This window comes from Bufo gargarizans, chromosome 1, assembly GCF_014858855.1.
Source record: "Bufo gargarizans isolate SCDJY-AF-19 chromosome 1, ASM1485885v1, whole genome shotgun sequence".
Classification (NCBI taxonomy): domain Eukaryota; kingdom Metazoa; phylum Chordata; class Amphibia; order Anura; family Bufonidae; genus Bufo; species Bufo gargarizans.
The window spans coordinates 275212095-275239842 of NC_058080.1; the positions used below are offsets into that span (position 1 = coordinate 275212095).

General features: G+C 46.3%; 1 long non-coding RNA gene across 1 annotated transcript in view; it reads left to right on the plus strand.

Moving 5' to 3' along the window:
- LOC122944871 overlaps positions 1-27545 on the plus strand; it is a 60088-nt gene extending 32543 nt beyond the window's left edge. The window contains exons 2-3 of the long non-coding RNA XR_006391061.1: positions 21518-21617; positions 27352-27545. This is a non-coding gene — a long non-coding RNA (uncharacterized LOC122944871). The remainder of the gene's footprint in view (positions 1-21517; positions 21618-27351) is intronic.
- The last annotated feature ends 203 nt before the right edge of the window (positions 27546-27748 follow it).

The following is a 27748-nucleotide window of genomic DNA, read 5'->3' on the forward strand; positions in this document are numbered from 1 at the left end:
GGTCATGGCGAGTTCAGAGAAATTTTTATTTTTTTGCATAAGTTAGCGGAAATTGATTTTTTTTTTTTTTTGTTTTTTTTCTCACAAAGTCTCACTTTCCGCTAACTTAGGACAAAAATTTAAATCTTTCATGGACTCAATATGCCCCTCACGGAATACCTTGGGGTGTCTTCTTTCTGAAATGGGGTCACATGTGGGGTATTTATACTGCCCTGGCTTTTTAGGGGCCCTAAAGCGTGAGAAGAAGTCTGGAATATAAATGTCTAAAAATGTTTACGCATTTGGATTCCGTGAGGGGTATGGTGAGTTCATGTGAGATTTTATTTTTTGACATAAGTTAGTGGAATATGAGACTTTGTAAGAAAAAACAAACAAAAAAATATATATATTTCAGCTAACTTGGGCCAAAAAAATGTCTGAATGGAGCCTTACAGGGGGGGTGATCAATGACAGGGGGGTGATCACCCATATAGACTCCCTGATCACCCCCCTGTCATTGATCACCCCCCTGGTAAGGCTCCATTCAGACGTCCGTATGATTTTTACGGATCCATGGATCGGATCCGCAAAACACATGCGGACGTCTGAATGGAGCCTTACAGGGGGGGTGATCAATGACAGGGGGTGATCAGGGAGTGTATATGGGTGATCACCCCCCTGTCATTGATCACCCCCCTGTAAGGCTCCATTCAGACGTCCGTATGATTTTTACGGATCCATGGATACATGGATCGGATCCGCAAAACACATACGGACGTCTGAACGGAGCCTGACAGGGGGGTGATCAATGACAGGGGGGTGATCAATGACAGGGGGGTGATCAATGACAGGGGGGTGATCAATGACAGGGGGGTGATCAATGACAGGGGGGTGATCAATGGGTGATCAGGGGTTCATAAGGGGTTCATAATGGGTTCATAATGGGTTAATAAGTGACGGGGGGGGGGGTGTAGTGTAGTGTGGTGGTTGGTGCGATTTTACTGACCTACCTGTGTCCTCTGGTGGTCAATCCTAACAAAAGGGACCACCAGAGGACCAGGTAGCAGGTATATTAGACGCTGTTATCAAAACAGCGTCTAATATACCTGTTAGGGGTTAAAAAAAATCAGATCTCCAGCCTGCCAGCGAGCGTTCACAGGAAATCCCGGCCCTCGCGAGATGACGCGTATATGCGTCGTTGTGCGCAGGGCTGCCGCCTCTGGACCGCACATCTGCGTTAGGCGTTCCGGAGGCGGGTAAATTCACTATGCTCGATGTGTTTTCTGTTTGTTGTACCTGCTTCTTCTTACAGTGTCTCCCTCTTCTAACCTTTCTTCTCCCCTGTGGGATTGCATTCTTGTATGTGTTCTCACCTCCTGGTTCTGTGATGGATAGTGATTCCGTGATGGATAATAATTCTGTCTGGAGTAGTGGTAATTGTGATTGTGTCTCTGTGACGTGACTCTCGTGGGTGTTTGTCGGTGTCTCAAATTGTACTGGTGAGGTTGCCTCTGTTCCCTCGTGTTGTCCCTTACTGGGGTTGGTGTTCGGGTTTTTCTCATTCTTGTTTTGTGATGGGGGGGTGTATAATCTAAAAAAAGAGGTGATGAAAGTGACTCATACCGATTTGATGTTGAGACATTATAATGGTTTAGGTCTCCAGTTTTGTTCATGTCGCCATTTCTTTGTAATCTTGGAAACTCAGTTGCATGCTCATTAGCAATGGGTTCCCCCGCAACTATATTGGGAATATCATTGGTATTGAGCTGCTTTAATTTTTTACATTTTTTATACATAATATCTTTCTCTAATGTATCTAAGTTTCTACAGATTCTCTGTTCCCATTTCTGTACTTGTTCTGTATTTGGGAAATGGTCCACTGTTTTTTTAAAGTCAGTGATCTGGTCTGAGATTTCACCTAAAATTGCTTTTGTAGCAGTTTGCCTGGGGACTTTTTTGTCCCCAGGCAAAAACAAGCAAATGATGAGACAATAAGAATGATCTTACCATTTCATGCACAATACAAAAATATGGAGAGAATCATTGGGAAATATCGGCATCATTTGCTTGGAGATAAGATAATCGGACCTACACTCACCAATACACCCCAGATTACTTATACCAGGGCTTCAAACTTGGGACTGAAGGTAGCGCCGTCTATAAAAAATAAAGAATGTGGCATACAAAAACAAAATTGGTTATCTTTTAAAGGCTTTCATAGATGTGGACGCTGCTCTAATTGTAGAATTACTTCATTCCCTAAAAAGATTTCGAAAGTAAGTTCAACCCAAAACTCATTCTCCTTGGATATCAAAGAGGGCCTAACATGTGATTCGACAAACGTGATTTATCTGATAGAATGCCCATGCCAAAAACAATATATAGGGTGAACAAAACGTACCCTAAAGAAAAGGATATCAGAACACGTAAATAATATAAAAAAGGGGTATGAATTACATTCCCTATCTAAACATTATAGGGATTATCACAAAAGTGACCAATCGAGTTTAATATACATGGCAATAGAGAAAGTTGAATATCCATGGAGAGGAGGAAACCATATCCTCCGAATGTCTAGAAATGAATCAAAGAGGATCTTTGAGTTCGACTCCCTTATCCCAAGGGGTCTGAATGCAGATATGGAACTCTTTGGATTCCTGTAGTGGGACGTTGGTCTGTCATGAATGAGACATCTGGTGTCAGGCTGTGTTATCAGCACCCAGATCTCCCCTTCCTGGTAGGCCCGCGTCCCTACACACATCACATCTGAATGTTACTATAGGCATCACAATATGGAAAAGGAACATGGGGATGAATTTCTGGTATTATCTTTAACTTCAACTCAAAATTTTAACAAAAACGCACCAAAATCGCAGGTGCGTTTTTTTTCTGAATTTTTGGGATGGTGATACTATAGTGATGCGATCTTTTAAATGGAAATATTAGTATTTATTGTTTTAATACATCCAAGTTCAATAGGTCTCTATACACCAACTACTGTATGATACAAAATGAACAGTTCTGATGAAAAAACTGATGTTAAAAGATGAATGGAAAAATAAAATAAAAAAAACAATATATGGGGATAAACATATGAACCCCACTTTAGAATAAGACCAGCAGTCTACCATTATCCTTATTATACATTTTTCTGTTTTTATATATTCTTCTGTTTTTATTTCAACATTTTTAGCAAAAACACACCAAAAACGGACAAAAACCGCAGGTGCGTTTGCGCAACATTTTGATACTACACTTATGCATTTTTTTTATATTTATCTTGATTAAATTCATAGATTTTTATGTTTAAATATTAGACAACAATACAGAGCTTTCAGCAAAAACTTCGTGATTTAGAAGGATGTATTGAAGATATGTCAATTACGACTTATACAACATTGAAATCATATTCGGATCACTATAAGTACACAATCGGACTGCTATAAACTGGAAATCCACATCCTGGTCTTCCGAGTCCCTCACTGTCCCAGCATGCATTTTACCAATTAATGACAATATAAAAAGGACACCTCAATCCCACTGTCTGTACCACTGAGGAAGGGGCTGCTGTACCCCGAAACGCGTATGGTAACAGACAGTGAGGGACGATATAAGGAAGAAATTTATATTCACAATCGGATGCCAAACAAATTTGAAAACCCCGCCTGGAATTGAAAGTCACCTGACCATCCAGTGGAAACCACGTGGGACGCCACAAACAGGTCCTGGAAGGCCAAAGCTATAAAGAACATTGTAAAGCAATATCCAGCAACACCAGGGATTTTCTATAGAAAAGATCGGATCCACAGGTACTTACAGCTCACAACAGAGCAATCGCATTTCGAAGGACAAGCGGTCTATAGGAGTGGTAAAGTACCTCTGCGGTTTTTGCAACTAAACGCTAAAGTACCTTTGTGACTTTTTACAATCAATATTGGCTCTTTGACTCCACCCTGGTGATCATTATATGTACCTTTGAACACAAACTATCGGGGACATTGATATATTTGGGCTTTAGAGACCCAATTTAGCTATTTCTAGGAGGCTATATGTGCGATTTTAGAGTATTTTATGTATCTTATGTTAATTTTATTGCAAGTTTTATACAACATGTTGTAAGTGTGATATAAATATAATATTCTCAGACACTTTTTTTTCTGATTCTGTCTGTTTGATGCCCGATATTGAGTGACGCCCAACTCTACTTCAAAATTTGATTCTAAAGGGGTTGGGTCACCTCAGCAGATAGCATTTATAATGTTGAAAACATGAATGCAAGCCACTTTATAATATATTAGTATTACCACCATTTCTTCCTACGCTGGCTGGCTTCATTTTAAAATAACTTCCTACACTTCTTTTTTCCATGGTTACGAACTCCATGAAATCCAGCTGCAGTGACCGCGCTTGCACAATACAGTTAAAAAAGCTCCAGTAGTCCCAGCCCATAGAGAGGGTGGCACTTTTTCCTTTTCTATGAAAGCATGGCCACCACTGCTGGATAGCAGCGTTGTTGTAACCAGGGAAACGTGCCTGTGGTCAAACAGTTGCCAAACGTTATATAGTTAAAATACAGGGATGGACAATATGCGGCTCTACAGCTGTTTACTAACTACAACTCTAAGCATGTCCAGACTTAATAAAGAGTAGGGATGAGCGAACTCGAACTGTATAGTTCGGGTTCGTACCGAATTTTGGGGTGTCCGTGACACGGACCCGAACCCGGACATTTTCGTAAAAGTCCGGGTTCGGGTTCGGTGTTCGTCGCTTTCTTGGCGCTTTTGTGACGCTTTCTTGGCGCTTTTTGAAAGGCTGCAAAGCAGCCAATCAACAAGCGTCATACTACTTGCCCCAAGAGGCCATCACAGCCATGCCTACTATTGGCATGGCTGTGATTGGCCAGAGCACCATGTGACCCAGCCTCTATTTAAGCTGGAGTCACATAGCGCCGCCCGTCACTCTGCTCTGATTAGCGTAGGGAGAGGTTGCGGCTGCGACAGTAGGGCGAGATTAGGCAGATTAACTCCTCCAAAGGACTTGATTAACTGATCGATCTGCAGCTGTGGATCATTGAGCTGCTGATCCTCAATTGCTCACTGTTTTTAGGCTGCCCAGACCGTTTGTCAGTCACATTTTTCTGGGGTGATCGGCGGCCATTTTGTGTCTTGTGGTGCGCCAGCACAAGCTGCGACCAAGTGCATTTAACCCTCAATGGTGTGGTTGTTTTTTGGCTAAAGCCTACATCAGGGTGAAGCTGTCACACCAAGTGCATTTAACCAGCAATAGTCTGTTCATTTTTTGGCCATATACAAAATCAGGGGCAAGCTGCGCCTGTCACCAAGTGCATTTAACCCTCAATGGTGTGGTTGTTTTTTGGCTAAAGCCTACATCAGGGTGAAGCTGTCACACCAAGTGCATTTAACCAGCAATAGTCTGTTCATTTTTTGGCCATATACAAAATCAGGGGCAAGCTGCGCCTGTCACCAAGTGCATTTAACCCTCAATGGTGTGGTTGTTTTTTGGCTAAAGCCTACATCAGGGTGAAGCTGTCACACCAAGTGCATTTAACCAGCAATAGTCTGTTCATTTTTTGGCCATATACAAAATCAGGGGCAAGCTGCGCCTGTCACCAAGTGCATTTAACCCTCAATGGTGTGGTTGTTTTTTGGCTAAAGCCTACATCAGGGTGAAGCTGTCACACCAAGTGCATTTAACCAGCAATAGTCTGTTCATTTTTTGGCCATATACAAAATCAGGGGCAAGCTGCGCCTGTCACCAAGTGCATTTAACCCTCAATGGTGTGGTTGTTTTCTGGCTAAAGCCTACATCAGGGTGAAGCTGTCACACCAAGTGCATTTAACCAGCAATAGTCTGTTTATTTTTTGGCCATATACTACATCAGGGGCAAGCTGCGCCCGTCACCAAGTGCATTTAACCCTCAGTAGTGTGGTTGGTCAAGCTGTGACACCAAGTGCATTTAACCAGCAATAGTCTGTTCATTTTTTGGCCATATACTACATCAGGGGCAAGCTGCGCCCGTCACCAAGTGCATTTAACCAGCAATAGTGTGGTTATTTTTTGGCCATATCCCAGTCTAATTCTGTCACTAAATCCATACCGGTCACCCAGCGCCTAAATACTAGGCCTCAAATTTATATCCCGCTAAATCTCTCGTTACCGCTGTCCTGTTGTAGCTGGGAAAGTTATTTAGTGTCCGTCAAAGCACATTTTTTGTTCTGGGTTGAAGTACAATTCCCAATTTAGCAATTTCATAATTTAGTGGTTTCTGCTATATCAGAGCTATTTGAAATCTATCCCTAAAAGGGTATATAATATTCAAGGTGCACATTGGGTCATTCAGAATAACTTCACACACACCCGCTACTGTGTATTTTCAAGTCTAATTCTGTCACTAAACCCATACCTGTCACCCAGCGCCTAAATACTAGGCCTCAAATTTATATCCTGCTAAATCTCTCGTTACCGCTGTCCTGTTGTAGCTGGGAAAGTTATTTAGTGTCCGTCAAAGCACATTTTTTCTTCTGGGTTGAAATACAATTCCCAATTTAGCAATTTCATAATTTAGTGGTTTCTGCTATATCAGAGCTATTTGAAATCTATCCCTAAAAGGGTAGATCATATTGAAGGTGCACATAGGGTCATTCAGAATAACTTCACACACACCCGCTACTGTGTATTTCCAAGTCTAATTCTGTCACTAAACCCATACCTGTCACCCAGCGCCTAAATACTAGGCCTCAAATTTATATCCCGCTAAATCTCTCGTTACCGCTGTCCTGTTGTAGCTGGGAAAGTTATTTAGTGTCCGTCAAAGCACATTTTTTCTTCTGGGTTGAAATACAATTCCCAATTTAGCAATTTCATAATTTAGTGGTTTCTGCTATATCAGAGCTATTTGAAATCTATCCCTAAAAGGGTAGATCATATTGAAGGTGCACATAGGGTCATTCAGAATAACTTCACACACACCCGCTACTGTGTATTTCCAAGTCTAATTCTGTCACTAAACCCATACCTGTCACCCAGCGCCTAAATACTAGGCCTCAAATTTATATCCTGCTAAATCTCTCGTTACCGCTGTCCTGTTGTGGCTGGGAAAGTTATTTAGTGTCCGTCAAAGCACATTTTTTGTTCTGGGTTGAAATACAATTCCCAATTTAGCAATTTCATAATTTAGTCGTTTCTGCTATATCAGAGCTATTTGAAATCTATCCCTAAAAGGGTAGATCATATTGAAGGTGCACATAGGGTCATTCAGAATAACTTCACACACACGCTTCTGTGCATTTCCAAGTCTAATTCTGTCACTAAATCCATACCGGTCACCCAGCGCCTAAATACTAGGCCTCAAATTTATATCCCGCTGAATTTGAATACAATACATTGGGCCAAATAATATATTTGTTGTTGTGGTGAACCATAACAATGAGAAAAACATCTAGTAAGGGACGCGGACGTGGACATGGTCGTGGTGGTGTTAGTGGACCCTCTGGTGCTGGGAGAGGACGTGGCCGTTCTGCCACATCCACACGTCCTAGTGTACCAACTACCTCAGGTCCCAGTAGCCGCCAGAATTTACAGCGATATATGGTGGGGCCCAATGCCGTTCTAAGGATGGTAAGGCCTGAGCAGGTACAGGCATTAGTCAATTGGGTGGCCGACAGTGGATCCAGCACGTTCACATTATCTCCCACCCAGTCTTCTGCAGAAAGCGCACAGATGGCGCCTGAAAACCAACCCCATCAGTCTGTCACATCACCCCCATGCATACCAGGGAAACTGTCTCAGCCTCAAGTTATGCAGCAGTCTCTTATGCTGTTTGAAGACTCCGCTGGCAGGGTTTCCCAAGGGCATCCACCTAGCCCTTCCCCAGCGGTGAAAGACATAGAATGCACTGACGCACAACCACTTATGTTTCCTGATGATGAGGACATGGGAATACCACCTCAGCATGTCTCTGATGATGACGAAACACAGGTGCCAACTGCTGCGTCTTTCTGCAGTGTGCAGACTGAACAGGAGGTCAGGGATCAAGACTGGGTGGAAGACGATGCAGGGGACGATGAGGTCCTAGACCCCACATGGAATGAAGGTCGTGCCACTGACTTTCACAGTTCGGAGGAAGAGGCAGTGGTGAGACCGAGCCAACAGCGTAGCAAAAGAGGGAGCAGTGGGCAAAAGCAGAACACCCGCCGCCAAGAGACTCCGCCTGCTACTGACCGCCGCCATCTGGGACCGAGCACCCCAAAGGCAGCTTCAAGGAGTTCCCTGGCATGGCACTTCTTCAAACAATGTGCTGACGACAAGACCCGAGTGGTTTGCACGCTGTGCCATCAGAGCCTGAAGCGAGGCATTAACGTTCTGAACCTGAGCACAACCTGCATGACCAGGCACCTGCATGCAAAGCATGAACTGCAGTGGAGTAAACACCTTAAAACCAAGGAAGTCACTCAGGCTCCCCCTGCTACCTCTTCTGCTGCTGCCGCCTCGGCCTATTCTGCTGCTGCCGCCTCGGCCTCTTCCTCCGCCTCTGGAGGAACGTTGGCACCTGCCGCCCAGCAAACAGGGGATGTACCACCAACACCACCACCACCACCACCTCCGTCACCAAGCGTCTCAACCATGTCACACGCCAGCGTTCAGCTCTCCATCTCACAAACATTTGATAGAAAGCGTAAATTCCCACCTAGCCACCCTCGATCCCTGGCCCTGAATGCCAGCATTTCTAAACTACTGGCCTATGAAATGCTGTCATTTAGGCTGGTGGACACAGACAGCTTCAAACAGCTCATGTCGCTTGCTGTCCCACAGTATGTTGTTCCCAGCCGGCACTACTTCTCCAAGAGAGCCGTGCCTTCCCTGCACAACCAAGTATCCGATAAAATCAAGTGTGCACTGCGCAACGCCATCTGTAGCAAGGTCCACCTAACCACAGATACGTGGACCAGTAAGCACGGCCAGGGACGCTATATCTCCCTAACTGCACACTGGGTAAATGTAGTGGCAGCTGGGCCCCAGGCGGAGAGCTGTTTGGCGCACGTCCTTCCGCCGCCAAGGATCGCAGGGCAACATTCTTTGCCTCCTGTTGCCACCTCCTCCTTCTCGGCTTCCTCCTCCTCTTCTTCCACCTGCTCATCCAGTCAGCCACACACCTTCACCACCAACTTCAGCACAGCCCGGGGTAAACGTCAGCAGGCCATTCTGAAACTCATATGTTTGGGGGACAGGCCCCACACCGCACAGGAGTTGTGGCGGGGTATTGAACAACAGACCGACGAGTGGTTGCTGCCGGTGAGCCTCAAGCCCGGCCTGGTGGTGTGTGATAATGGGCGAAATCTCGTTGCAGCTCTGGGACTAGCCAATTTGACGCACATCCCTTGCTTGGCGCATGTGCTGAATTTGGTGGTGCAGAAGTTCATTCACAACTACCCCGACATGTCAGAGCTGCTGCATAAAGTGCGGGCCGTCTGTTCGCGCTTCCGGCGTTCACATCCTGCCGCTGCTCGCCTGTCTGCGCTACAGCGTAACTTCGGCCTTCCCGCTCACCGCCTCATATGCGACGTGCCCACCAGGTGGAACTCCACCTTGCACATGCTGGACAGACTGTGCGAGCAGCAGCAGGCCATAGTGGAGTTTCAGCTGCAGCACGCACGGGTCAGTCGCACTACAGAACAGCACCACTTCACCACCAATGACTGGGCCTCCATGCGAGACCTGTGTGCCCTGTTGCGCTGTTTCGAGTACTCCACCAACATGGCCAGTGGCGATGACACCGTTATCAGCGTTACAATACCACTTCTATGTCTCCTTGAGAAAACACTTAGGGCGATGATGGAAGAGGAGGTGGCCCAGGAGGAGGAGGAGGAGGAAGAGGGGTCATTTTTAGCACTTTCAGGCCAGTCTCTTCGAAGTGACTCAGAGGGAGGTTTTTGGCAACAGCAGAGGCCAGGTACAAATGTGGCCAGCCAGGGCCCACTACTGGAGGACGAGGAGGACGAGGATGAGGAGGAGGTGGAGGAGGATGAGGATGAAGCATGGTCACAGCGGGGTGGCACCCAACGCAGCTCGGGTCCATCACTGGTGCGTGGCTGGGGGGAAAGGCAGGACGATGACGATACGCCTCCCACAGAGGACAGCTTGTCCTTACCCCTGGGCAGCCTGGCACACATGAGCGACTACATGCTGCAGTGCCTGCGCAACGACAGCAGAGTTGCCCACATTTTAACCTGTGCGGACTACTGGGTTGCCACCCTGCTGGATCCACGCTACAAAGACAATGTGCCCACCTTACTTCCTGCACTGGAGCGTGATAGGAAGATGCGCGAGTACAAGCGCACGTTGGTAGACGCGCTACTGAGAGCATTCCCAAATGTCACAGGGGAACAAGTGGAAGCCCAAGGCCAAGGCAGAGGAGGAGCAAGAGGTCGCCAAGGCAGCTGTGTCACGGCCAGCTCCTCTGAGGGCAGGGTTAGCATGGCAGAGATGTGGAAAACTTTTGTCAACACGCCACAGCTAACTGCACCACCACCTGATACGCAACGTGTTAGCAGGAGGCAACATTTCACTAACATGGTGGAACAGTACGTGTGCACACCCCTCCACGTACTGACTGATGGTTCGGCCCCATTCAACTTCTGGGTCTCTAAATTGTCCACGTGGCCAGAGCTAGCCTTTTATGCCTTGGAGGTGCTGGCCTGCCCGGCAGCCAGCGTTTTGTCTGAACGTGTATTCAGCACGGCAGGGGGCGTCATTACAGACAAACGCAGCCGCCTGTCTACAGCCAATGTGGACAAGCTGACGTTCATAAAAATGAACCAGGCATGGATCCCACAGGACCTGTCCGTCCCTTGTCCAGATTAGACATTAACTACCTCCCCATAACCATATATTATTGGACTCCAGGGCACTTCCTCATTCAATCCTATTTTTATTTTCATTTTACCATTATATTGCAAGGCTACCCAAAGTTGAATGAACCTCTCCTCTGCCTGTGTGCTAGGCCTAAATATATGCCAATGGATTGTTGCAGTGGTGGCTGACGTGAAGCCTCATTCTCTGCTATGACATGCAGACTGATTCTCTGGTGACATGAAGCCAGATTGTCTGTTACGGGACCTCTCTCCTCTGCCTGGGTGCTGGGCCTGAATTTATGACAATGGACTGTTGCAGTGGTGGGTGACGTGAAGCCTGATTCTCTGCTATGACATGCAGACTGATTCTCTGGTGACATGAAGCCAGATCCTCTGTTACGGGACCTCTCTCCTCTGCCTGGGTGCTGGGCCTAAATTTATGAAAATGGACTGTTGCAGTGGTGGGTGACGTGAAGCCTCATTCTCTGCTATGACATGCAGACTGATTCTCTGCTGACATGAAGCCAGATTGTCTGTTACGGGACCTCTCTCCTCTGCCTGTGTGCTAGGCCTAAATATATGCCAATGGATTGTTGCAGTGGTGGCTGACGTGAAGCCTGATTCTCTGCTATGACATGCAGACTGATTCTCTGGTGACATGAAGCCAGATCCTCTGTTACGGGACCTCTCTCCTCTGCCTGGGTGCTGGGCCTAAATTTATGAAAATGGACTGTTGCAGTGGTGGGTGACGTGAAGCCTGATTCTCTGCTATGACATGAAGACTGATTCTCTGCTGACATGAAGCCAGATCCTCTGTTACGGGACCTCTCTCCTCTGCCTGGGTGCTGGGCCTAAATATCTGACAATGGACTGTTGCATTGGTGGCTGACGTGAAGCCTGATTCTCTGCTATGATATGAAGACTGATTCTCTGCTGACATGAAGCCAGATTGTCTGTTACGGGACCTCTCTCCTCTGCCTGTGTGCTAGGCCTAAATATATGCCAATGGATTGTTGCAGTGGTGGCTGACGTGAAGCCTGATTCTCTGCTATGACATGCAGACTGATTCTCTGGTGACATGAAGCCAGATCCTCTGTTACGGGACCTCTCTCCTCTGCCTGGGTGCTGGGCCTAAATATATGAAAATGGACTGTTGCAGTGGTGGGTGACGTGAAGCCTGATTCTCTGCTATGACATGCAGACTGATTCTCTGGTGACATGAAGCCAGATCCTCTGTTACGGGACCTCTCTCCTCTGCCTGGGTGCTGGGCCTAAATTTATGAAAATGGACTGTTGCAGTGGTGGGTGACGTGAAGCCTCATTCTCTGCTATGACATGCAGACTGATTCTCTGCTGACATGAAGCCAGATTGTCTGTTACGGGACCTCTCTCCTCTGCCTGTGTGCTAGGCCTAAATATATGCCAATGGATTGTTGCAGTGGTGGCTGACGTGAAGCCTGATTCTCTGCTATGACATGCAGACTGATTCTCTGGTGACATGAAGGCAGATCCTCTGTTACGGGACCTCTCTCCTCTGCCTGGGTGCTGGGCCTAAATATCTGACAATGGACTGTTGCATTGGTGGCTGACGTGAAGCCTGATTCTCTGCTATGATATGAAGACTGATTCTCTGCTGACATGAAGCCAGATTGTCTGTTACGGGACCTCTCTCCTCTGCCTGTGTGCTAGGCCTAAATATATGCCAATGGATTGTTGCAGTGGTGGCTGACGTGAAGCCTGATTCTCTGCTATGACATGCAGACTGATTCTCTGGTGACATGAAGCCAGATCCTCTGTTACGGGACCTCTCTCCTCTGCCTGGGTGCTGGGCCTAAATTTATGAAAATGGACTGTTGCAGTGGTGGGTGACATGAAGCCTGATTCTCTGCTATGACATGCAGACTGATTCTCTGGTGACATGAAGCCAGATCCTCTGTTACGGGACCTCTCTCCTCTGCCTGGGTGCTGGGCCTAAATTTATGAAAATGGACTGTTGCAGTGGTGGGTGACGTGAAGCCTCATTCTCTGCTATGACATGCAGATTGATTCTCTGCTGACATGAAGCCAGATTGTCTGTTACGGGACCTCTCTCCTCTGCCTGGGTGCTGGGCCTGAATTTATGACAATGGACTGTTGCAGTGGTGGCTGACGTGAAGCCTGATTCTCTGCTATGATATGAAGACTGATTCTCTGCTGACATGAAGCCAGATTGTCTGTTACGGGACCTCTCTCCTCTGCCTGGGTGCCGGAGCCTAAATATCTGAGAATGGACTGTTCCAGTGGTGGGTAACGGGAAGCCAGATTCTCTGCTATGATATGAAGACTGATTCTCTGCTGACATGAAGCCAGATTGTCTGTTACGGGACCTCTCTCCTCTGCCTGGGTGCTGGGCCTAAATTTATGAAAATGGACTATTACAGTGGTGGGTGACGTGAAGCCTGATTCTCTGCTATGACATGAAGACTGATTCTCTGCTGACATGAAGCCAGATTGTCTGTTACGGGACCTCTCTCCTCTGCCTGGGTGCCGGGGCCTAAATATCTGAGAATGGACTGTTCCAGTGGTGGGTGACGGGAAGCCAGATTCTCTGCTATGGAACCTCTCTCCAATTGATTTTGGTTAATTTTTATTTATTTAATTTTTATTTTAATTAATTTCCCTATCCACATTTGTTTGCAGGGGATTTACCTACATGTTGCTGCCTTTTGCAGCCCTCTAGCCCTTTCCTGGGCTGTTTTACAGCCGTTTTAGTGCCGAAAAGTTCGGGTCCCCATTGACTTCAATGGGGTTCGGGTTCGGGACGAAGTTCGGATCGGGTTCGGATCCCGAACCCGAACATTTCCGGGATGTTCGGCCGAACTTCTCGAACCCGAACATCCAGGTGTTCGCTCAACTCTAATAAAGAGATCACCCGACAGCAGGGCATGGTGGGAATTGTAGTTTCACGACAGCAGGAGAGCCACAGGTGGCCATCGCTGATGTAATATATCAATGTATAGTGCTCTGGTAGGCGACAAGGAATATAACTATTTTATTACATCCTCAGGGTGCCCCTTCACATAAAATTTCCCTGCTTCCCCTCTATACGCCAGTGCATCAAAAGGTAGACCTAAACAATAAACATTTTCAGAGCAAAAAACGTCCACATGGGTTGGCTTACCTAATTTGCGGCGTTTGGATTAATTCGCCTTCTCCCACTCTCTGGCCAGCATCTCGCGAGTGACCGTCCCATGCCCGCTTCTTTGTAATCCGCTCGTGGTATGCCCCACGGTGGGTGTCCCACAGCTGGGGACGCTCTTTGATCAGTAAAATGAGTCTCTCCACGTCCATCCTGTCTTCTGAGGCAAGGCAGACATGGTGGGGTCTGTTTCAGCACCTTGCACATGTACTCAGCTAATGTTTGTAAATAGCAAACACATGGGCAAAGTGGGCTGGGCCTAGCATTTCTACAGCATGGATCCGCAAAATACGGATGACATACGGATGTGTTCCGTATGCATGCTGTATTTTTTTCCGGACCCATTTACTTGAATAGAGCCACGGAACGCTATTTGCGGACAATAATAGTACAAGTTCTATCTTTTAGCGGAACGGATATATGGAAATGGAATGCACACGGAGTACCTTCTGTTTTTTTTTTTTTTGCGGACCCATACGCAAAAAGAAAGGCGCAGACACGGAAAGAAAATGCGTTCGTGTGCAAGAGGCCTAAGGCCGTGTTCACATCACATTTTCGTTTCTGTTCTTTTAAACCACGAGAAGAACATAGAAATAAAGAAAAAAATGGATCCTGCATTTTAAGCATCCGTTATGCTAATTTATTCACATTTGGCATCCATTTTAGCCATTTCCGTCTGAGATCCGTTATTTTAGATGAAAAAAAGGTCCTGCCTGCAGGATGCTTAAAATACAGGATCTGTTTTTTGTTTTTTTTCTGACGGACGAACATAAGGGCTCCGTGCTCGTGCTGCATACGGCGGTTCCGCAATACACGGGTCACCAGCCGTGTATATTCAGCATCACGGATGTGGACCTATTCACTTGAATGGGTCCACAAATCCGGAGATGTTGTGCGGAGCGGAAGCACGGAACGGAACCCCACGGAAGCACTATGGAGTGCTTCTGTGGTGTTCTATTCCGTGCTTCCGTTCCACAAAAAGATAGAACTTGTTCTATCTTTCTGCGGAACGGACGGATCGTGGACCCCTTTCAAGTGAATGGGTCTGCAATCCGCATGCGGCTGCCCTACGGTCGGTGCAGGTGCATTGCGGACCACAATTTGCGGCCCACGGCACGGGCACGGAGCCCTTACATTCGTGTGAACAAGCCCTAAGGCTGGGTTCACATCACTGTTACATTTTCCTATCTTCTGATCCGTCTGAAGAGCAAAAAAAAACAAAAAAAAAAGATCCTGTAAAAAAAAAGAAAAAAACTGATCCTAAGCAAAAAAAAGGCCTGCATACCTAAAATACAGGATCTTTTTTTTTTTCCCAGCTCTTCTGATGGATCAGAAGAACAAAAAGAATGTGATGTGAACCTAGCCTAAGAGATTATTGAGAAGAGCCTGTATTGTGGGAATGCAGTGAAGGGCTGTAAATATTTTTATCTAAGAAATCACTTAAAGGCAACATCCTTTTCTGGAAGCATTTTCAGAGGTCAAAGAGATCAGCAGCAGCAGTTTATTACAAAATGTGAGGAATGCTAGAAATGTAAAGGTTAGGGTATGGCCATGTGTTTCTGCATGCAATTTTGGGAGTAAAATCAGGTATAGTAATGAGCGAATTGGGTTTGTCCTACTTTAGACGAACCTGATTTGTTCATCTCAATAACTGAGCTTCATTAAATTCCCCATTTCCGTACATCTGTTAAAATGCATTGGCAACCGATGGGGCTGTATTAAGATGTATATTCCAGCTAAAAAATAACCCTTAAAACTAATATTCTTTATTGCAATTACTTTAACCCCTTCAGGACACAGCCTTATTTTTTGCAAATCTGACCAGTGTCATTTTATGTGGTGATAACTTTAAAACGCTTTTACTTAGCCAGGCCATTCTGAGATTTTTTTCGTCACATATTATACTTCATGACACTGGTAAAATTGAGTAAAAAAAAATCATTTTATTTATAAAAAAATACCAAATTTACCAAAATTTTTTTTAAAAAAAAAGCGAATTTCTAACTTTCTATTTCTCTACTTCTACAATACATAGTAATAACTCAAAAAAAGATATTAATTTACATACCCCATATGTCTACTTCGTGTTTGGATCATTTTGTTACAAGGCTTAGAAGTTTAGAAGCAAATCTTGAAATATTTCAGAAATTTTCAAAAACCCAATTTTTAGGGACCAGTTCAGGTCTGAAGTCACTTTGCGAGGCTTACATAATAGAAACCACTCAAAAATGACCCCATTCTATAAACTACACCCCTCAAAGTATTCAAAACTGATTTTACAAACTTTGTTAACCCTTTAGGTGTTCCACAAGAATTCATGGAAAATAGAGATCCAATTTCAAAATTTCACTTTTTGGGCAGATTTTCCATTTTAATAATTTTTTTCCAGTTACAAAGCAAGGGTTAACAACCAAACCAAACTCATTATTTATGGCCTTGATTCTGTAGTTTACAGAAACACCCCATATGTGGTCGTAAACTACTGTACGGGCACACGGCAGGGCGCAGAAGGAAAGTAATGCCATACGGTTTTTGGAAGGCAGATTTTGCTGGACTGTTTTTTTTTTTTTACACTATGTCCCATTTGAAGCCCCCCTGATGCACCCCTAGAGTAGAAACTCCATAAAAGTGACCCCATCTAAGAAACTACACCCCTCAAGGTATTCAAAACTGATTTTACAAACGTCGTTAACCCTTTAGGTGTTCCACAAGAGTTATTGGCAGATGGAGATGAAATTTCAGAATTTAAATTTTTGGGCAAATTTGCCATTTTAATCAATTTTTCCCAGTAACAAACAAGGGTTAACAGCTAAACAAAACTCAATATTTATGGCCCTGATTCTGTAGTTTACAGAAACACCACATATGTGGTCGTAAACTACTGTACGGGCACACGGCAGGGCACAGAAGGAAAGGAATGCCATACGGTTTTTGGAAGGCAGATTTTGCTGGACTGTTTTTTTTTTTTACACCATGTCCCATTTGAAGCCCCCCTGATGCACCCCTAGAGTAGAAACGGCAAAAAAGTTACCCCATTTTAGAAACTATGGATAGGGTGGCAGTATTGTTGGTACTAGTTTAGGGTACATATGATTTTTGGTTGCGCTATATTACACCTTTTGTTTACATTTACAACATTCATCTGACAGGGTAGATCATGTGATATATTTATAGACCAGGTTGTCATGGATGCGGCGATACCTAATATGTATACTTTTTTTTATTTATGTAAGTTTTACACAATGATTTCATTTTTGAAGCAAAAAAAAAAATCATATTTTAGTCTTTCCACAGTCTGAGAGCCATAATTTTTTCTGTTTTTAGGTGATTACTTTGGGTAGGGTATGATTTTTGCGGGATGAGATGACGGTTTTATTGGCACTATTTTGAGGTGCGTGTGACTTTTTGATCGCTTGCTATTACACTTTTTGTGATGTAAGGTGACCAAAAAATGGTTTATTTAGCACAATTTTTTTTTTATGGTGTTCATCTGAGGGGTTAGGTCATGTGATATGTTTATAGAGCCAGTCGATATGGACGCGGCGATACCTAATATGTATACTCCCCCCCCCCCCCCCCCATTTTCTTTACAATTTTTTTTTTTACTTTATTTGGGGAAAATTACATTTTTGTTTATTTTTACTTGAAACTTAATTTTTTTTGGGGGGGGGGTGACTTTATTTTTTCAACCTTTTTTTCACTTTATTTTTTTGTCCCACTTTGGGACTTGAACTTTTAGGGTCTAATCCTTTACAATGCAGTCCAATAGTTCTGTACTGGAATGCATTAGCTGCATGAGTAACACTGTGTGTATTACTCATACAGCTTCCGGCCTGTGAGATCCAGGGGGCTGGATCTCACAGGCTCATCACCGGAAAGCAGTGTGATGCCTTCCTTAGGCATCGCTCTGCCTTCCATGCCATCGGGTCCCCCCTACAGCCGCATGGGGACCTGATGGCACCGCCGCCAGCAGCCGAATACCGCAGATAAAGCCGCAAACCGCAGGTCTGAATTGACCTGCAGTTTGTGGCGATCGCTGACACGGGGAAGGGGGGGTCACGGGACCCCCCCGCGCATTTAGCCAAGGTGCCTGCTCAATGATTTGAGCAGGCACTGGGTTCCGATCGCCGGGCGGCGGTGATCGGAAATTCACAGGACGTACCCGTAAGCCCTGTGTATTTATGTACCAGGACATCAGGGCGTAAAAACTGGGAATTTATGTCCCAAATACAAACAGACAATTATCATTGAAGGTCTGATATATACAGACCCATAGTAAGCACCCAGGAAAAAAGGAAGGTGGGGAGTCTGTCCCTTTCCTCTCCCTCTTATATTCCTCAGCTCAGGGACGGCCCCTGATGGTGGGGACTCCCTGTCCTCAAACCTGATCTGCTATTGCCCTCGCGAAACCCTGAGGGGTACAGAAAGAGGGTATAGATATGAATAGCTTTGGTACCCTGAGGGAGGTGCTTACAAAAAAGATAATGAAAAAACGAACACAAAACACCCAACCCTGTTTGAAGGGCCTAATGGTATGCCGATGGAGGAGGTTCGGAGGACCACCTGATCCGTATACAGACGACTCATGGGCTATCTGTATGGACTGAAGGACTTGGAGATGCACCCCTGGACCTGTGATAATTTATGTTATCTTATGCAGACTATATCTGCGGTGAACTTTGCATAAGTCCTGAGACGGGCACAATTGCCGATTGGTGCTGGCTCTTGGTCATACTACTATGCTGTACCTGTAATGAATGATTGTTCCTCCTACCATCGGTTATCGTTGCCCTATCTTATATATCTTTTGGCATCTTTTTTCTAGTTGCGGATGCTACACTATCTATATTGGTATCCATCACCCAAATCCTATTGACCCCCTGATGAACCCGTTAATGGGGGAAACGTGTCGGGATTAGCGTGTACTATTTAATTCAATAAGTGGACTACACATTCCCTCTCAGGTCCCCGACATCATCGTGACTAAGAGTGAATGTGACCCACCAATAGTTTTTGATTATAAACCTAGATATATAGTAGTATCTGCTAAGTAGCTGGACTTGGGCTATATTAAGATGGCTGCCGTTATCGCAATACTTTATCAGTTTCGTCCATGCACTGTTAGGGTCCATTCACACGTCCGTTGTTTCTTTCCTGATCTGTTCCGTTTTTTGCGGAACAGATCTGGACCAGATCTGGACCCATTCATTTTCAATGGGTCCTGAAAAAAAATCGGACAGCACAATGTCAGATTTTTTTTTCAGGACCCATTGAAAATGAATGGGTACAGATCTGGTCCAGATCTGTTCCGCAAAAAACGGAACAGATCAGGAAAGAAACAACGGACGTTTGAATGGACCCTTACTGTGAGTAGTGGTGCATGCATATGTGTATTTCCTAGATTCATGGTGCGCAATCATTAACAAATTACTGGTTCGTATTCAATAGTTTAAAAAAAATATTTTTTTTATAAAAAGAAAATTCCAAGTAAAAATATATATTTGCATACCTTCCAACTTTTGAAAAGAAGGAACTGGGACACCATGTGCGGGGATTTTTTTTTTTCTGCACTTGGCCACACCTCTAATTCCATCCAAAACATAATTAAAAACCTAATCCCACTCAGTCCCCTAAATGCCCCCACATAGTAATTATTCCTCCTTTACAGTATTTATGCCCACATTATGTCCAGATATGTGCCCCTCACAGTAGTTATGACAGATATGTGCCCCTTCACAGTAGTTATGCCCAGCTGTGCCTACTCACAGAATTATGCCCAGCATTGTGCCCCCTCACGGAATTATGCCCAGCTGTTCCCCCTCACAGAATTATGCCCAGCTGTGCCCCCTTCACAAGATTATGCCCAGCATTGTCCCCCCTTCACAGGATTATGCCCAGCATTGTCCCCCCCCTTCACAGGTTATGCCCAGCGGTGCCCCTCACAGAATTAGGCCGAATGCACACGGCCGTTTTTCACGGCCGTTTTTCACGGCTGTGAGCGGTCCGTGGAACCGCGGCCTGGATTCCTGCTGAGAGCAGGAGCGCACGGCGTCATTGGTTGCTATGACGCCGTGCGCTCCCTGCTGCCGCAATACAGTAATATACTGGTATGATCTATACCAGTGTATTACTGTACTGTGGCGGCAGCAGGGAGCGTACGGCGTCATAGCAACCAATGACGCCGTGCACTCCTGCTCTCAGCAGGAATCCAGGCCGCGGTTCCACGGACCGCTCACGGCCGTGAAAAACGGCTGTGTGCACCACGGCCTTAACAACTACAGTTTAATGTGACCTCAAAGCACATGTCGACGTTAACTATATTAGTAAACTAACCAGTGGTCCAACTGGACCTATCTTAGTCTTTTGCCATGTGCTGTTGTGTTTCTATAAAACATCACTTTTATTTATCATTCCCTGTAAAAACACTCATAAATTAGTGCTAATCAAACTAAGACAGATTAAAACTATCAGTGGCCTGGGTCGCTCCTTCTTTGGCTCTATATACCAATGTTATTGCCGTTACTTCACAGCAGGTGAATTGTATCAGTGTCAACCACAGCCTAGTGTCACGGCTTGCAGTTATCTTGTTTCTATTTCTATACTTTTTATATACTGTCTGTAATTCACTCCTAATATGGAGCTCTCTCCCTGCCACTGAGCCTATAAACACAAACACTTATACACCCTGCATCCCGACATGTTTCGCTGGTCACCCAGTGTCTTCAGGGGATCGTGCAGGTATGAGTGTAGGTGGCGGGGACCATCTCTTAAAGATTTGAATTCCAGTGATGTGTTTCGGACTGCCTATAGCAGGCATGCTCAACCTGCGGCCCTCCATCTGTTTTAAAACTACAACTCCCACCATGCCCTTCTGTAATGTGATAGCTGTAGGCTGTCCGGGAATGATGGGAACTGTAGTTTTGCAACAGCTGGAGGGCCGCAGGTTGAGCATGCCTGGCCTATAGTATAGTGTTTCATCATCCGTCCCTCCCTTTTTACCACTCCTCCCTCATTTCAATAGGTTTGCGTGTGCTAGGGGTCACTCCTCCGGGTTTGTCTCAAGTCTTGCAATATGTCATGCGAGTTCACGCTTGCACGCCATCGGTACATGTTCAGAGGTAGGATTGCGCAAGCGTGCGGACTTAGAGAATTTTTCGTTCCTGTAGGACATCAGAGCGCATGTATTTCCACTTAGGAATTATTTCTATCATCCTCCAAAGTGCGCAGGCGCGGCAACTTAGAAATATTGCTTCATTCATCTGCCGTCACAAGGTGGGACGAATGCGCGATAACTTCAAAGATATATATGTTTTGTGACATTCTGATAAAGTTTAGGTATTTGACAATAGATGTATGTAGAAATAGGTATCTTACCTCAATAGGTATACATTTAACCAGATGTAAGCTTTATATCCTCCAACTGATCAATGAAGTGATTATTCATTGCTAATATCTATAAATTTCATATCTCTATCCTACTTGTTCTTAGGATCTGCTTCAGAGGATGAGTCCCACCGAGACGCATAGCGAATCCCACCCACCCGTGGGCCCTATTAATCCCAGGGAGAAAACGCGCAGCCACCTCCATGGTAAGTATTATAATCTTCTCACTGTACTCTCTTTTTATATTGTAATATATATATATATATATATATATATATATATTTTTTTTTTTTTCTTCTTTCATTTTCATTTTTTCATTTTGTCTTGACTTTGTCAGTTATTGTCACAATGTTCTCTGTCTATATTAGTTATGAATAGCAATTCTTTCCTATTATGTTTATTTTAATTTAATATTATGTTATACTGTATATTATGTGAATTGGAGAATTGCTGTTCCATTATCTTACAAAAATGACGAAAAAGTAAAACCTTCATTTATCCCAGTTAGTGACAGAGATTTTAGGCGATAGATCTATTTAGTCTCCTCCTGCTGCAATCTCTTGTCAATATCTCCCTGTCTAGGGCCTGCTCTTACTTTCTGTATCCTCCGATTTTTAAGCCTGAGGGACTGCCTCTGTGGTATTTATGTGTTTTGACAGAGGCGTTTCTTCATTTGTGTTCAGGTTACTGAGATGTTTGGAGATTTTATTTTAAGACACGGAGGCTCCTATTGTGTAATCTCTCTTTACTGACAACTACAGCAGCAAAGAAAAACTGTTCTGAGATTAACATATCTCCATAGCAACAGGCCCTCCCCTCTAGAGCCCCTAGATAGTGCCCATGAACCAGGAAATCCTCCTCTTTCTTTGCTGCTGCCACAGATAAGTAACCAGCTCTTACTGTTTAACTTTACTGTGTCATGGAGTGAATTTAGTGTTTCTTGCCCACTGTACTCCCGATTTTTGTGTTCTGGGCTTTTATGCCCTTGTTGCCTGTCTGCAGTTAGATATTCTTAGTTTTTTTTCTTCCCCTCAGGTTTTTTCCTCTTCCCCTCTGGGCTCTACTTCCTATTCTGTGGCCAGTTGGCCCTACCCTACCCCCTTCCCCTTTTTAGTCAGGCCTTCAACCTTTTCCTCTTGTTCTCTGCACTTCTGTTGCCTCTCCTCCCGTCCCCGTCGCACCATTGTTCCTGCCCGCCCGTTTTCCATTGCGGCTGAGGTCTAGCGAGATTTCGGCGGCCATCTTGTCCGGCGCATTCACCGGTTATTCTGCTCTCTCTTCTCTTCCTACAGTTTTTCTTTTGCGCGCTTTGCGCTCCCTCTTGGCTACGCCCCTTCCGCTTCGATCTGGATTCCTGCGGTCAGAGGTCCCTTGTGAGCACTCTGGTCTGGTTAGTCAGGGTAACTCACCCTAAATTAACCCCTTGTCCTTCTGGCTATTGTCCCCTGTTACCAGGCTCCCCCTTTTTGCCCAGGCTTTAGTGTTACTCAGGCTAGATACCATGTCCCACCTTCAAAGATCCCCCAGTCCTTAGGCTAAGGACTCAGATTTGGGGACCCATTCTCCCCATCTACCCCCTCTTTCTGAGGATAGAGGAGCTTTGTCCCTCCCAGACATGTCCCAAGCAAAGGCCTTCCAGCGCTCCGTCTCGGATGCCATTCTTGCGGCCAAGGGATCCATGTCCCAGTCCCTATCTAAGTCTATTTCAGAGGCCCTAAGAGCTCATCCCTCCACATCCAGGGACCCGGCCCAATCCCTACCAGCAACTCTATCGGTCCCTCATACCTCCAGAAACCCAATGATTGGTGTGTCTTTTGCCACCCGTGATGACACGCCTGCTACGTGCAAACGAACCTTACCACGCCAGGCAGAAAAGGCGTGGAACTGGAAATGTGCCAGAGCACAGCCAGTGTCTGATACCGAGTCTGAAGAGGGCTCTCAGGAGGAGGCTAGGTTTGAGGACCTGGAGGTCCCCGAGGTGGACCTGTCAGGTACTGTATTGTCCCCTGATCGTCCCACTCCTATCCCTTCAGGTACCGCCACAGGAACCTCCGGTTCTGAGGCCATGTCGGTCCCATTGATCCCTTTAACAGACCCATCTGGTGAGCCGCTCTTTGACCCGGACGTCCTTCACCCCCCTAGGTCTGCCGAGTGGCTCCCTATAGACCATGTGGCCCAATATCTAGAAGCTCGAGTACGCTGCCCTCTCAGCAAAGAGGCGCGTAATAAATTAAGGGGTGGAATGCCCTAGGCCCCTTGTAGCCAACTAGGTCTCTGAGACTCCGGTCGTTGACCCCAAGATGGCCCAATTTTTATCAAAATCTGTCTGGAATCCCCGCAAGGGCTTGGAATCAGCCCTCAAGGCATGTCAGGATAAGCTCCTGGATGTCTTCGGCCCTTAGCAAAAATATTTGAATTAGCTGAAACCGCTAGAGCGGCGGATGAGTTGGTGGATCCGGAAGAGCTCCGGGGTTGGATCCAACTCTCTATATGCATTACCGGCAATGTAAACACGTCACTCTCTATTGTGAGACGTAAGGCTATATTGTTCAAAATTTGGCGCTCTGAGGCTGGACGGAACGCACAGGGCCTTTTATTTGGCGATTCTTTCATCAAGGATTTAAGCCAATTTGTGGGCGCTTTCACGGCCTTGGATAAGGCCCAATCCTCGATGAAGAGGGTGTTCCAGGGCAGGGTCTCCACCAGGGACGGCAGTTCTAGGGGCAGTCTGTCCGGACACTCCACATTCCAGACCTGGGGTTCGGGTCGAGGCTCCTATGCCCATCGCTCATTGTCCAGTGATCCGCCTTTCAAGAGGGCAGGCAACCAAGCTGGAGAGGGTACAGAGGGTACTCTGGCTCACGCCGACCATTTGGTAAGTGTCAGTCCTTTTCCTTAGGTTTGTGTAGGGGGCAGACTCCGACATTTTTCTCATGCTTGGGCCGACATCACCACGGATCGTTGGGTCCTGTCCTCGGTCCTCCGGGTTTGGTGAATTCCCCTCTCCGCTTACCCTTTCCTCACCCTCAGGTCCTGTCGGTGGCCGCTCAGAGCTGCAACAACAGAACTGTCGGACCTCTACAGGAAGGAGGTGATCGAACGTGCTCCAGTTACGCACGCTGGCATTCTCAGCAACATCTTTTTGGTTTGGAAGAAGGGCGGTCAAATGCATCCTGTCATCAATCTCCATCCTTTGAACAGTTTTGTCCGCTATCGACACTTCAAGATAGAGACCTCAACTCAGAGACCTCCTACTTCAGGGAGACTGGATGTTAAAACTCGACCTCAGGGACGCGTACCTCACTGTTCCTGTACAGGAGTCCTCCAGAGACCTCCTTCGCTTCCAGTGGAAAGGGTAGATTTGGCGTTTTACTTGCCTGCCCTTCGGCCTTTCTTCAGCCCCGTGGTGCTTTACCAAACTGATGCATCCGGCAATGGCTTGGCTCCGCAGCCGAGGAGTTTGGTTGATTATCTACCTGGACAACATCCTCCTGTCAGCACAGGACCCTGCTACCCTTCTCCAGCATCTGGACTCGACCATGTCTCTACTGTCCCGCCTAGGTTTCCTCATCAATCAGGAGAAGTCGGTCCTGGTTCCGGCCCGTACCATGGAGTTCCTCTGTTTCTCGGTGGATTCCGTGATGGAGACCCTCAGTCTCCCGCCAACGAAGATTTGTGCGATACGCAAGGAATTACGCAAGACGCTGGCCATGCCCCGGTTTTCCCTTCGGCACCTGGCCCGGATCATCGGTCTTCTTTCTTCATCCATACAGGCGGTGTTCCGGCCCAGCTCCATTACAGAGCTCTACAACGCCTGAAGATCGCCCATATCCACGCGGGGGCCTCTTACGCGGACCTGATCTCTTTGGATTCGGAAACCAGGGACGAGCTAAGTTGGTGGGTCCACAATCTTGCGGCATAGAACGGGAAGGCTTTCTGCAGCCCTCGGCCGGATTTCACTGTGGATTCGGATGCCAGCCTACACGACTGGGGAGCGCACTGTGAGGGGGTGTCCACCGGAGGCCGTTGGTCGGATCAGGAGTCCTCTCTCCACATCAATGCGCTGGAGCTTCTTGCAGGCTCTTTTGCCATTCGCAGTTTTATGAAGGGCATTGACAGAGCTTGCATCAGGTTACGTATGGACAACGTCTCTGCTGTCTTTTATGTGAATTCAATGGGGGGTACTCACTCAGCCATGCTTTCACATTTGGCCAAGGAGTTTTGATCTTTTTGTCTGTCTCAAGGCATTACAGTGATCGTGGAGTATCTTCCGAGCCTGCACAACACCCAGGCGGATTGGAGCTCTCGCTATCTCACGGATGGCAGCGACTGGAGATTGGACGTGCAGGTATTCTCCACCATCTAGTCGCTCTGGGGTCCCTTCTCTATCGACCTTTTTGCTTCCCGCCTGAATACACAGCTTCCCCGGTTTTTCAGTTGGCGTCCAGACCCAGACACAGAGGTGGTCAACGCTTTTCTCCAGGACTGGTACGGTCCTCTGCTTTATGCCTTTCCCCCCTTCTCGATGATTCCTAGGGTCCTGAATCAAGTTACAGCGTAGTCATCAGCTAGCCGAGCTGGTCCTGATCGTTCCCTTTTGGAGCTCCCAGTCTTGGTTCCCTCTTCTTTTGGAACTAATGGTCCTTCCGCCCTTGCTTCTACCAGGGGGTCCAACTCTCCTCCGGGGTCCAGGGGGCCTTCTGCACCCTCTTCTCCTGGAGGGCTCCCTTCATCTGTTAGCATGCAGGATCTTGGGTGTTCCGGAGTCGGCGGAGAATTTTCGGAGGCAACTAGACAACTTCTGGAGGACGCATGGGCTCCCGGCACAAGACGGGCCTATACAGCAGCCTGGAGATCTTGGGCTAGCTGATGCTTGGCTCGGGGTTTGGATCCCGTTTCAGCGCCTGTAGCGGAGATCTTACACTTTTTGACATCCTTATTTGAGAACGGTAAGGCCTACCGAACCATTAACCTCTTCAGATCCGCCATCAGGGGTTCGAGGGGCGTCCAGCAGGCCAACATCCTTTGGTTTGTCACCTGCTTAAGGGTTCTCGGTTGTCCCGGCCGGCTAGACCTCGTTTTTCCTCTACATGGGACGTCTCATCCGTTCTATCTTTGTTCTCCTCATGGCCGACTAATTCTGATCTCTCTCTGCGTCAGTTGTCGGCCCAGCTTATTACCCTGTTCTGCCTCATCTCTTGCAAGAGTGTCGGACGTCCAGGCGCTAGATTATGACGCCAGATCCTTTTCTCCGGAGGGAGTTGTCTTTAACATCACTCGCCGGACCAAGACTCAGATTCGCTCTGTCACTTACCCGAGTTTCCCTGCTGTTCCGGCGCTTTGCCCAGTGGCTTGCCTGCAGGAATATAAGACAAGAACTCTTCAGTATCATTCGAGGGACTCTCACCAATTATTCCTCTCTTTTCGTTGGCCGTTTGCTCCGGTCACTAGCGTTGGATTAAGTGGGTCATGACCTTGGCGGGGGTGGATACGTCTGTTTTTGCAGCCCACTCTACTCAAGGTGCATCTTCCACTTCTATGGTTATTTCGGGTGCCCATTTGGAAGATATCATGAAGATAGCGGATTGGTCCAGGGTTTCCACTTTTAGGGAGTTCTATTTTCGTCCGCCACAACACGCTTTTTCATCTATCATTACCAGTTTTGAACCTGCAATAGGAGCCTCCGTGTCTTGAAATAAAATTGCATGATTTTCCTAGTCTATGGTGTAAAGTCATGATTTTATGAAAGACACTGAGGAGAGTATTGCCCACCACTCTTTCTGGGCTCCCTCCCTTTTGTATAATTGCTTTTGTTATTAATGTATGCTATTGTTATTACTGTTATCTATTGCTACAACTGGTGATATGTGTATGCTTCCTTATTGCCTTTGACCCCAGTAGGTCTATAACATCCTCTTTGTGTCCTTTATGTTTTCGCAGGATGAGTAGACGATTTTTCCTAGTTCTGAAGAACCTCCCGGCGGTTGTCCGTTTTTCAATTCCACCGAGTTTTTCCTTCTTTAGTTCGGTTGGAGTTTCCGTGTTCAAGCAGAAGTTATGGGTGGCATCCGCCAAGAAAGAGGAGGATTTCCTGGTTCATGGACACTATATAGGGGCTCTAGAGGGGAGGGCCTGTTGCTATGGAGATATGTTAATCTCAGAACAGTTTTTCTTTGCTGCTGTGGTTGTCAGTAAAGAGAGATTACACAATACTCGCCTCTGTGTCTTTCATAAAATCATGACTTTACGTCATAGACTAGGAAAATCATGCAATTCTCCTTCTAGATTCCTGAATTGTCTTCCCAACATAAGTGTTTGGACATTCGCATTGGATCGC